We start from the raw sequence: 11,838 nt of genomic DNA, 5'->3' as shown, positions 1-11,838 counted from the left end.
AATTTAAATATATTTTTAAATTTTTAAGAACTTAAATGTTGCGAATCAAAAAGTCAAAAAACTTATTTGTCTTTTTTCCTTCTTATTATTATTATTATTATTATTATTATTATTATTATTATTATTATTGTGGGGGCTTCTTCTCTTGCCTCCACCTTTGCCACATCTTTATCCCATTCATTCTTGTCTCGAAAATAGTTTTCTTGCTAATAAAGCATCCTGCATAGTGTTCCAGAACAAAAGGCACCCCCAATATTAGTAAAATATCTTTTGCTTTAGTCATAGCAAAGAAATGTTCTTTTTCTCCATAACAAACATGTCTGCTATGGTGGTGAAGCATTAGTTGCAACAAGAAATCAGCATGTGCAATAAGAATGGGCATAGTAATCATAGAAGTGCAATATATCCCTTCTAAACCTGGATAAAGGGTAATTGGCTTGCTTTGGTAAATTATGCGAAGTTGATGAAATTAAGCGTAACTCTCCTTTATCCATGCAAATAACATTGCAACTAATCCTAACTTGGGTTAGTTAAGTAGATAGCTCACTCGTCTATTTAAGTAAGTATTAAAAATTCGAATTTCGTCTTATGCATGCAACAATTCATTGATCAACTATAAATCTTTAGATAAAATTTAGATCTATAATAAATTAGTCTTTTACCTGTTGGATTAAGAGATTTAGTGAGCAACCAAAAATAACATTGCTTTCCTCTAAACTTATTTTTAAAGAGAGGGTATTGTTACGTTTAAAAGAGTGTTTAGTTTAAAGAATAAAAGTGAAGCTGAATCGCGTTAAATATGTCAAATCTCAAGACATTCGAGTAATTTATCCTTTCCTACATTAAAAGAAATTACGAGCTGCATTGAAATCAGACTTTGTGCATGAAAGTGAAGGGCGGTGGGAGAAGCCTAGAAAGCTATTGTGAAGGTATAAAATTGCCAAGTTGATCTACATCTATTCACCGGAATTTGCATTATTGGGTTTGGTTGTTTGTATTTTAAAGGTGACAAAAGGAACAAGTCATGGACATTGGCCAAGGGTGGAACTTTCTCTTCTGTTTGTTTTATTGCCATTATGGAAAATCTATCGAGAGATAATGCTTGAAAGAGATAGTGAAAAGCATACGAATGAAGAAACGTGCATGCACTTTGACAACAACATGTGGACAAATACTCCCACTTCATTCTATTCAATCCCCGACAAGTACAGTGTCATACACCATGGTTAGTACCTTCTCCATAACACTTGTATATTTTTCACTAGTTTAGATAATTGATTGAAGGCAATTTTGCAATATTATTTTAAGTGGTTTTTATTTCTCTATAAAAATACTTCTATTCTGATTTCGATTCATGTAAAATTTTGTTTTAGACTTTATTATTAGTTTAATATGTTAAGGACTGAAGTGATAAGTTAAATGATACGTGATAGAATAAAAAAATAATACAATAAGACGTATTATATCAGTATTTAATTTGTCACATCATTATTTATCTGTGTAAATTAAAAATAGAAATTAAAATTAAAACTTCATAAATTTTATTAGAGTAAAATTAAAAAAAAAACAAATATTTTATAAGTATAAAAAATTATTCAAAGTTTTTTTAATATTGAATTCAAAGGTATGAATTTAGTAAAGCACATTATATTCGAATATTTAAAATTTTATAAAAATCATAGGGTGTTTTTTCCTCTAGTTGATCTTATGTCAATGGCTCTACTAATTCTTTCCATCTCAATTATTATAATCTCACAAATCAACATATATATTTTTCTTCAATCATAAATTCATTATGTACCACAGAATGTTTGTTGAAGCACTAATAATTTATTATATCATTATTGAGAGAGTCTCAATTGTTGATAGAGACTAATAAAAATCTCCTCCAAATACACCGTTTTCGTGCTGCATCTTAATATGATCACTCTTCTTTAATTTGATGTGTTGCAACAAGACAATTACTATAATCTCTTAATTAGAAGTAGTACATCTTATATTTATACATATATACATCTAATGCTAGCATTAGCAAAATCATTGTGGATCTTGACGCAAACAAACAGAAAGATGGGGATAAAATGTCAGGTACTGCCATGTAGAGGATCAAATCTTCTCTAAAAGATGTATTGGACTAAACGACCCAAAAAACAATTCATAAATATTACATGTTCCATCATAATTAAGAGTAAAACGTGTCTTTTGGATAATTATTTAAGCTCAACCAAAGTTTTATGTGCTGATAACATTAGAAAAATAATAAATAAATATTTAAATTAGTCTGTAATAAATTTTTATTTTTTTAAAATTTTAATAATTATTTTCGTTATATAAATTAATTCTTTTATTGTTTTAAAGAAAATTATTGTACTTTATAATAAATTTTTTTATCTAATTATTTTATGAGAACATTTCTTAAACTTATTTATCTAACAACACATATTAAAAAAGTTTACTTCTCAATAGTTAATCTCTTATACATCTCGTTGAGATTGTGTTCTGAGTTTGACTCTTATGCATTCTCATTTCTATGTTTAATAATAGATGACTGTTATGGTGTCCAAAAGTATTTGTCTAACTTACTAAAAAGAGTTAAAAATTAATATTTAATTTTAAAAATATAAAAATAAACAATTATTAAATATTCAAAAGTTGTCATAAAAAATAAGTTAAAAAAAAATTAGATATTAAGTTATAGACATCATAAAATTTACCTTAACAATAATTGAGATCACCTAAGTGAAGAGAGAAAGTAATTTTTAGAGGAAAGAACCAAAAGTAATTTTTAGAGGAAAGAACCAACAATAAAAATGAAGAATGAACACTTAATTCGATTCTTGATCATTATCTTGAATAATAAAGCGTTTCTTAAAAAAAAAATCAAATCGATCTCAGTTTTTTAATGCTTTAAAACAATGCAATGATTTTGTCATTTTTTTCGTTAGTTCCTAATGAAAATTGCTTAAGTGATACATTTGGATGATGAAAGTAAATGTTTAAGTAACACATTTTTATCGTTTGTACTCGACAACTAACTTTATTTGCCAAAAAAAAAAGTATAGCTCGTATCCATAATTGACGAGTTAAGGAAAAAAATTTTGACAATGATAAGTTAATTTTAAAAGTTATTTTGTCAATCGATAAAAAATCTAGAATTTATAGAAAATGGATCCCTAATTGGAAGGGACTTTTTCAAGTGATCAATTTGTTTTCAAAAAATACATAGCAAATTAAACATATTGATACTAAAATTAAGATAAAATTGATAAATAAAAAGTATTTAAAACGTTATTGATGTAACAAAGATAATAAGTAAAACCAAAATTAATATCAAATGCAAATTCAAGTAACGAATTTAAGAGGAACTTCAATTACAAAAGAAATTTGGCATCCCAAGCCTTCAATTCCTATAAAGTTGCAAAAGTTGATCCAATTGTTTTTTTATCTCGATACGATCTTGTGCAAGTAATTCAAGCTCTTGAACACGTTCTTTTTCGGCAGTCTGGTATTGGAGAGTTCGACCATCTAAATCCTTTTTTTTCTTTGATAGAGTAAGGATTTCTTTGTCGAACAGTTGCTTTATATTTTGGAGCTTGTCGAGAGGCCTTTAAAGAAGAACTTTGTTCTGTCTGATTTCAACAAGTTCTTTCTCAAACTCATTTTTTCTGTTAATTAGTTGTTCCAATTCAGTAGAGGCCTTAGTCAGATAAGTTTTGTAATATGATGCCTTTCGTATCTTATCAGCTAAAGAAACTTTCACCTTTACACTTCGATCTTTGATTTCTTTCATACTTTTTCAATAAAGTTCAAGTTCATCTTAACATGAGAAAAATTTTTTGGTATGGTGGATGAAAGACACAAGTGGTTTGGCATGATCGGGGAGATCTTGAGTGGAGATATTCAAACTCAAAATTAAGAGCAGCATTAAGATCATTTTGTGAGAACCATGCTTCAACAGGACTGACGTGGCGGAAATTGGCGAGTTAAGAATTTATTAATAGGGATACGTTGCAAGTACAGCCCTTAACCAACCAAAAATCCGCTTATCAATTTAAAAGGGGTTGTCACAATATTGAAAATTAAAATACTGGGAGTATGAATCACAGGTCGTCTCCCAACGAGTTGCAGAGAGATGCGCTATTTCATCAATCAGGTGTTTTCAAAAATGGTTGAGTTGATAAACAGAAATTTAAATTAGAGAATTTAATTAATTTTAAATAAAAGCCTTGATTGGGGGTAGATTAGTTGGAAGCCCTATTTTTGTTGAAATACTCTCAAGATTAATTAATAATTGGAAGTTACTCTGCTTAGTTAACCCTTACTAGGTAAAGAAAAGTCAAGCAAGTTGGAAATCGGTTTCTAGTCATAAGTCCTAATCCTCTCCCTTGGGAAGGACTAGAGTTAATGATTAGAGGGTGATTCAACAATAAACCCAATTATAATTTTTCTCTTGAGTAGTTCAACTCGAGGGTTCCTTTCAATCATCCCCCAATCAAGTCATGGGACTACTCACTCATCATAATTATAAAATTCACAGAATTAATGGTGAAAATAAAAGAAGACATGATAAACAATAATAAAATGATTAATTGAAAATAAAAATAGTCTATATTAATAACTTGTAAAAATAAGCCAAAGTCAACTCTAGAGGGATTAAAAATATGGAAGAATAAATATAAAAAGTAAATAACAAAATAAGATGACTAGTATCGGAGGTAGACTCTTCTCAAAAGTTAAAGCCAAAATCTTCCAATGCTAATTATGAATGCTCAAGTGAGTGAAAAACCTAGGGGAGGAGTAAATCCAGATCTAAAACTAAAAATTATGCAGAATGAATTGTCTCTCTCATTTCTGCATGTTCCCTGACTCTAGTCTGTAATTCTGGGCCGAAAACTGGGTTGAAATTCGGCCCAAAAACTCTGCCAGCGACTTCTGAAATTCTGCAGATCACGCACGTCACGCGGACGCGTCATTCGGCATTTTTCTTTTCCATGTGGGCGCGTCGTCCATGCCTCCGCGTCGCTTCTGCTTTTCCAATCCGCGCGTCCGCGTCACTCATGCGTCCGCGTCACTGCAAATTCCTCTCTTCCACGCAGTCGCGTAACTTCTCGCTGGTCATCTCCTCAGTTTCTTGTATTCCTTCCATTTTTGCAAGCTTTCTTCCCGATCTCTCACTCATTCATGCCCTATAAAGCCTGAAACACTTAACACACAAATCACGGCATCGAATGGAATAAAGGAGGATTAAAATACCTAATTAAAGGTCTCCAGGAAGTAAGTTTTCAATCATATAATAATTTTAGGAAGGAAATATAAATGCATGCTAATTATATGAATAAGTGGGTAAAGACCATGATAAAACCACACAATTAAATACATTGTAAACCATAAAATAGTGGTTTATCAACCTCCCCACACTTAAACATTAGCATGTCCTCATGCTTAGTTGAAGGAGATAGAATAAATGAGTAGGAACATGTAAAAACTCATGCAATGCAATACAACCTATATATGTGAATGCAACTATATGATTCTTGTCCACTTGATCAAGAATAAATAAGCTCTTCAAACAATTACAAATCAAGTTTCACTAATTCAATTCTCATTCAGTAAGAACAGATAAAAATGCAAGAAGGTAGCTCATGATAGCGGAGAACATAGAATTTTAAGCATTGAACCCTCACTGATGATGTATGCATACTCTAATCTCTCCACTGTGTAGGGTAATCACTCTATCCTTCTCTAATCATGGTCCCTAAATTTTGTTCTTCTCTTAACCAATCAACAACAATTAATATACTAATGCAGCATCATGAGGTCTTTTCAAGGTTGTAATGGGGCCAAGGTAAAGGTAAGGATACATATATGGTTAAGTGAGCTTATAAATTGAATCTTTAATTAACTCAAGTTTTAACATAACCTATATATATTTTATATAACTTTGGAGTTCGTACTTAGCTACCCAGAATTCTCTTTCACATTCCCTACTCATGTATCAACTGTTCATTTTAATTCTATCATACATGCATTGACCTTTGAATTCTTAACTCAACATTGGGGTAATTTTGTCCCCTTATTCATTTATTGAATAATAATTTTTTTTTACATAACATAAAAATAAACATAGCTAATCAATACACATAGATTTTTTTTTATTCTTATAGTTTCACATGAGTAGGTGTCCAAATTCCCATTATATTATCATGATACACTCCCTTATTATCCTTTGTCCCCACAATTTTCCATACTTAATTAGTACACATAATTCTATCTTAAACTAATCAAAGATTCAAATTGGGATATACAATTGTTTTTCCGCTTAAGGCTAGTAATGTGGTAAATTATAGAACAAATGGAATTTAAAGGCTCAAAGTGGCTAACAAAGGTAATTGAAAGGGTAGGCTTAATTTGGGTAAGTAAGCTAAACAATTAATGGCCTCAATCATATGTAGCATACAAATATACCAAACATTGGACATATAGGATGGAACAAAATATAGATTACAATCATAGAGAAGTAAACACACAAGAATAAAACAATTATGGTTAAATAATGTAACCATGCATAAAGGCTCAAATATCACAGGTTGTGTGTTAGTTAGCTCAAAAAATATGTTCCAAATACAGTTTCAAGCAAATTTAACATAAAAATTTTAATTAAAATTAGTGAAATTTTTGTTCCAAAAAAAAATTAGAGTCTTAGAAGAAACTTATTGTCTTTCAATCAAGCAGAGCATGCATGCAACTAATCTATTATTATGCAATTTTATCCTATTCTAAAAAGAAAAACTAACTAAATATCCTAATTTATTGGTGTTTAGGGAAGAAAAATTACCTCCGGAAGTCAGGTACTGACCGACCTCCCCACACTTAAGGATTTGCACCATCCTTGGTGCCATCTGTCAGGAACAATGGTGGGCTGGTGGCAGTGTCTCCACAGTTGGGACCATCGTGGCTCCCCGTGCTGGTGAAAGAAATGGAGTCCGGAGTGCCTGGATCATTATCGGGTCAGTGATTGCCTGTGAGGAGCTCCTTGAGGTATTTGAAACGACGTTGGTTACGGCGCTCTCGGAGCTTTGCTTTCTTTTCTGGTTGGTCCAACCGCGTCAGTATTTGATGCAGCAGCTGACTAGTAGATGGTAGAAGAACTGCAGCATCATCTGTGGACAGGCTGGTAGTGGCAAGTGGTGGCCTGAGATATCTCCCGTTGGGGACGTACTAATCATCCCGTGGAAGTATGGCTTTAGTGTCTCCGGCTCTGTAGGGGGCTACGGTAGAGTCGGCAGGTGGAAGTTGGAGTAGAACTCAACAACCCAAGAAAGATTAACCTGTCGTGGCTGTCTCTGTAAGAATCTCCAATGTCTTTGTGCAATTTGTGGCTCAACAAATTCAGCAATACGAGACGGAAGGATAAGAAGGTGTTCATTGTTGTAATTTCGAGCTGCGAGAATAGGAAACATCTGCTCACAATAGCGATTTGGAAATCGTGCAGTGTCCTTTGCTGGGAAGGCTCTCTCCTTTTCATCAACCTTGATAATCCTTTTAATTCTTTTTGTTGAGGGCTTGACTGCAGTTGAAGAAGGCTCTGCCACTAATGCTCTCTTCGTTCCTTTCCTTGCGGTGGGTTTAGGGGTAGCTTTCTCTTTGCCTTTCTTGGTGGCCATTCTGAAAAAGGGAAGAGAAAGTAAGTTAGATCCAAAGAGATAAACAAGGAAGGGGATTGAGTGAGTGATAATCAGTGCACGGTAAAGATGAATGAAATAACCACATGGTCATGACAACATGTGAAAAGATCAATAAAGGGAATAGAACAAGTGCATGATAGGGTAAGTAGATGCAAGATGATTATTGGTATGCCGGCAAGGGCATGAGTAGCATAGATCAAGCATCACTTTGTAACAAACTATCACGTTTGTATTGGCAATTAAATTTAATTAATAAAATAGTAAAGGGAATTTGTGAAAAGCATGCATTGAATAGTAGAATAGAATAATGTAGAAAAGTGCATAATGCCACATGGGCTTTTTCACAAACACATAGCATGCATGGTAAATAATCTAATGAAAATAATAAATTGAACATGCAAGCAACCCCTTTAAAAATATAATTGCCAAATAATTATGAAATAATCCACAATGACCAAATAAATTTCCAACACCAATAAAAAAGAAAGAAAAAGAAAACATATGCAATGAAAGTAAAAAGAGAAAGGAAGAAGAAAACATAAATAAAGAAGAAGAATAGAAAAGTAAAGAGGGAAGAAGAAAAGAAAAACCTTGATAATGGTGGTGAGAGAGAGAAAAAGTAGAAGGTGAGAATGAGGGAGGAAGGAAGAAGGGGGAAGAAAGAAATAAGGAGGGAAAAGAAAAAGTAGGATTTGGGGAAGAGAAAGATAAGATATTTGGCAATTTAGGATAAGCTCTGCGGCACAAGCGACGCGGACGCGTGAGTGACGCATTCGCGCGAATGCGTATTAAATGAATTGACGCGGAAGCGTCGGTCACACGGACGCGTGACATATGTTATGCTACTGGCGCGAGGGCAGCCTCGCGCTCGCACGACTTTCTGTTTGAATTTATAATTTTGCCAAATTTTGGGTGACGCGAACGCGTGGGTTACGCGTTCGCGTGAGTGGCCATTCGAAGGAGATGACGCGGACGCGTAAGCCATGCATCCACGTGGGGAGAGTTTGTGCGTTCAACACTAATCCAGCACTACTCTAGCACAACTTTCGGTCGTGCATCCATTTTACGTCGAATTCCAGGGCACGCAGACGCGTGGGAGGCCAATGTTTGCACTTGACGCGGACGCGTCAACGACGCGGTTGCGTGTAATGATATGTGCCAAAGGCACGCCTCAAGCCACGCTCTTGCGTGACTCTCTGTTCAATTCCCCTTTCTTCAAAACGAACTAGTGACGCGGACGCGTCAGCGATGCTTACGCGTCGCGTGCGTAAAAATTTTTTTTTATGTAAATGCAGTATGCAGATGAGGTGCAAGATAGAGGCAGTAGTATGGAGAAGAGTTATAGATGAGGGAAGAGAAGGAGAAGAAGAGGAACGATCATACCGTGGTGGGTTGTCTCCCACCTAGCACTTTGCTTTAACGTCCTTAAGTTGGACGCTTCAGTAGCTCAGTTTTCAGTTGCGAGTGGATCCTCCAGGAGGAAGATCTCTAAGTCCTTGTTTTTCGTCGCCTTCTCACCATGGTAGAGCTTCAAACGATGTCCATTAATCTTGATGAGTTCAGAGCTTGAAGGGTGACTTAGATGGAAAACTCCGTATGGCTCAGCCCTCTCGACTCTATATGGACCTTCCCACCTTGATCGCAGTTTGCCTGGCATGAGCCTCAGTCTAGAGTTGTAAAGAAGAACCAAATCCCCAGGTTGGAACTCCTTTCTCTTGATGTGTTGATCATGTACAACCTTCATTTTCTCTTTGTACAGTCTTGAATTCTTATAAGCTTCTAGGCGAAGACTCTCCAATTCTTGCAGTTGCAACTTCCTTTCAGCTCCGGCTTTCTCAAATCCCATGTTGCATTCCTTTACTGACCAAAAAGCTTTGTGTTCCACCTCAACTGGAAGGTGACAAGCCTTTCCATAGACTAAGTGGAAAGGACTCATCCCAATGGGTATCTTGTACGCTGTTCTGTATGCCCAGAGTGCATCTTGTAGTCTGGTGCTCCAGTCTCTTTTATGAGGTTTGACTATCTTCTGTAAGATGCACTTTATCTCTCTGTTAGACACCTCGGCTTGCCCATTAGTCTGAGGATGGTTGGCTGTTGCTATTTTATGAATGATCACATGCTTCTTCAGTAATCCTATTAGTCTCCTGTTACAAAAATGGGTGCCTTGATCGCTCACGATTGCTCGTGGTGATCCAAAGCGACAAATAATGTGGTTTCTAACAAAGGAAACAATAATGTTAGCATCATCAATACGGGTAGGAATCGCTTCCACCCATTTAGAAACATAGTCTACAGCTAACAATATATAGAGGTGGCCATTAGAATTTAGAAATGGACCCATGAAGTTAATGCCCCAGACATAAAAAATTTCACAGAAAAGCATAGTTTGTTGAGGAATTTCATCCCTCTGGAATATATTACCAAACCTCTGGCATGCAGGACAAGATTTACAAAATTCAGCAGCGTCTTTAAAAAGGGTGGGCCACCAGAATCCACAGTCTAAGATTTTTCTAGCTGTTCTTTGAGGGCCAAAATGTCCTCCACTCTCAGATGAGTCACAGGCCTCTACAATGGACTGGAATTCTGATTGAGGCACACACCTTCTAATTACCTGATCAGTGCCACATCTCCACAAATATGGGTCATCCCATATATAATATTTAGACTCGCTTTTCAGCTTGTCTCTTTGGTGTTTAGTAAAGTGTGGAGGAAAAGTACGGCTAACTAGATAATTAGCTACAGGTGCATACCAAGGGATTACCTCAGATACTGCTTGTAGGTTATCAAATGGAAAATTATCAGCTATAGGAGTGGAGTCATCCTTAATGTGTTCAAGGCGACTTAAGTGGTCTGCCACTAGATTCTGGGTACCACTCCTATCCTTTATTTCTAAATCAAATTCTTGTAGCAGCAGTATCCAGCGTATAAGCCTTGGTTTGGATTCCTTTTTAGCTAATAGATACTTTAGAGTTGCGTGGTCTGAATACACTACTACCTTAGTACCAAGTAAATAGGCTCAGAATTTATCCAGAGCAAAAACAATAGCAAGAAGCTCTTTTTCAGTAGTAGTGTAGTTAGACTGAGCGGCGTCTAAAGTTTTAGACGCATAAGCAATAACAAAAGGGTCCTTACCTTCACATTGAGCCAGTCTTGCTCCTACTGCATAGTTGGAAGCATCGCACATGATTTCAAATGGCTGGCTCCAGTCTGGTCCTCTCACAATTGGAGCTTGAGTCAGGGCGGTTTTCAGCTTGTCAAACGCTTGTTTGCAATCCTCACTGAACTCGAACTCAATATCTTTCTGCAGTAATCTGGATAGGGGAAGTGCTACCTTACTAAAGTCCTTAATGAATCTTCGGTAAAAACCTGCATGGCCAAGGAACGAACGGACTTCCCTCACAGAAGAGGGGTAAGGCAAACTAGAAATAACATCCACCCAGTATTAGATACAATATGTCCCAGTACGATTCCTTGTTTAACCATAAAATGACATTTTTCAAAATTCAATACAAGGTTTGTACTGACACATCTATCTAATACCTAGATAAACTATCTAAGAAAAGGTTAAAAGAATCACCATAAACACTAAAATCATCCATAAAAACCTCCATACAGTCCTCAACAAGTTCAGAGAAAAGACTCATCATGCACCTTTGGAAGGTAGCTGGTGCATTGCACAGGCCAAAGGACATTCTCTTATAAGCATAAGTCCCAAAAGGACATGTAAAGGTAGTCTTTTCCTGATCCTCAGGAGCTATATGAATCTGAAAATAGCCTGTGTAACCATCTAAAAAGCAATAATGTAATTTACCTGACAGGTGATCCAGCATTTGATCAATGAATGGAAGAGAGTAGTGATCCTTACGAGTAGATTGGTTGAGACGCCTGTAATCAATGTAGACCCTCCAGGCGTTCTGTACTCTGGTTGCTATGAGCTCTCCATGCTCATTCTTCACTGTAGTGACTCCAGACTTCTTGGGCACCACTTGTACTAGGCTCACCCATTCACTGTCTGAGATGGGGTAGATAATACCTGCCTCTAATAGTCTGATCACTTCCTTCTTGACAACCTCTAAAATAGTGGGTTTCAATCTTCTTTGGGGTTGACGAACAGGTCTTGCTCCTTCCTCTAAAAATATCATGTGCTCACAAA

The sequence above is a fragment of the Arachis duranensis genome, chromosome 2 (genome assembly GCF_000817695.3).
Source record: "Arachis duranensis cultivar V14167 chromosome 2, aradu.V14167.gnm2.J7QH, whole genome shotgun sequence".
NCBI lineage: Eukaryota > Viridiplantae > Streptophyta > Magnoliopsida > Fabales > Fabaceae > Arachis > Arachis duranensis.
Note: the sequence above shows the minus strand (reverse complement) of the source record.